The sequence below is a fragment of the Morone saxatilis genome, unplaced genomic scaffold, assembly GCF_004916995.1.
Source record: "Morone saxatilis isolate NCDOM2014 unplaced genomic scaffold, NCSU_SB_2.0 Contig8, whole genome shotgun sequence".
Taxonomy (NCBI): domain Eukaryota; kingdom Metazoa; phylum Chordata; class Actinopteri; family Moronidae; genus Morone; species Morone saxatilis.
Window position 1 is genome coordinate 5,289,615 of NW_023340257.1, and position 1,158 is coordinate 5,290,772.

Genomic DNA, 1,158 nt, shown 5'->3' on the forward strand with positions numbered 1-1,158 from the left:
CTGCTGTGAAAAAAGTCTATTACTTTTGTTGTGCTTTGATGTTTTTACTAAGGTGAGGATGGCTGTATCACGCATACATATGGTAATAAATACTGAAAATGTAGGCAAAAACTTGAACTGAAGTCAACAGCACAACATTTTTCTGATACAAGCAACAAGTGGTGTCAGCAGCAACTCATCGTAACCAATTTGTATAACGCAGCCCACACCACATAGCAGGTGCAACAGCCTGCAGACTATTAAGTTTGTGCTTGTGTGTGCGTGTGTGCATGAAAACATACATATCAGATACTATGATGCAGTTTTTGACTTGCATTATTAGCTGCATCTTCTAGTTGATCTCTCTGAAATGAAGGATCACACATTGGGACACCATGTGTTTGTATATTTGTGTGTGAGAGAAGCTTGTGGTTGGGTAAAATTTGAATTTGTACTTTGGCCTCGATATTTTTTTCTTCTCTTGAACCCAGCCTCAAAATTTTTACTTCTCTAAAACTTTCCTTCACACTTCACAGGCGAGCTAGTTGACTCTTCTGTTCTTTTAGAAATATCACAAATACCCATGAGACCGAGCGTGGCCGCTGCACGTGAAGGGAAATTTAAGTTATTGGACCTCTGTGATTTGTTAAGAGAGGTTTCATGACCCAGTTTAATTGCCAATTAATAAGAGGCAAGACTTTGGTTTCCATGGTGATAGTCTAGCCATAAGTTCCCCAGATAGGTCCATTGACCTGCAGTAATGATGGTAGAGATACGGCAATAATAGTTATTAATAGGTACAGAACCTCAGGGTTAACAAGGACCGAATACAGAGCCGGGCTGAAAATCAAACTTTAAATCTAAAGGGAATGGTTGATTTCATGGTATTTCATTATTGTCATTTAGAGTGATTTGTGCCCTTATCTTTCCAGGTAGAGCTTTTTTTTTTGCTTGTTGTGTGACCCATGCCATGTTAGCTATTGGCCCCTTTATAGCTACTTAATGGACTGTACAATTAGTGTCATGGGTTCAAAAAGCGCTAGCAGGCTAACCGTTAAACCAAAGCACAAAGAGCTTCATTCAATTAGCCTAACTGTAACCTTATTATGACCAAGCCCTGACTCCATCGGTACGTGCTGTGTGGTCCCACTGAATTTAAGTTAACCAGTCAAATCTATG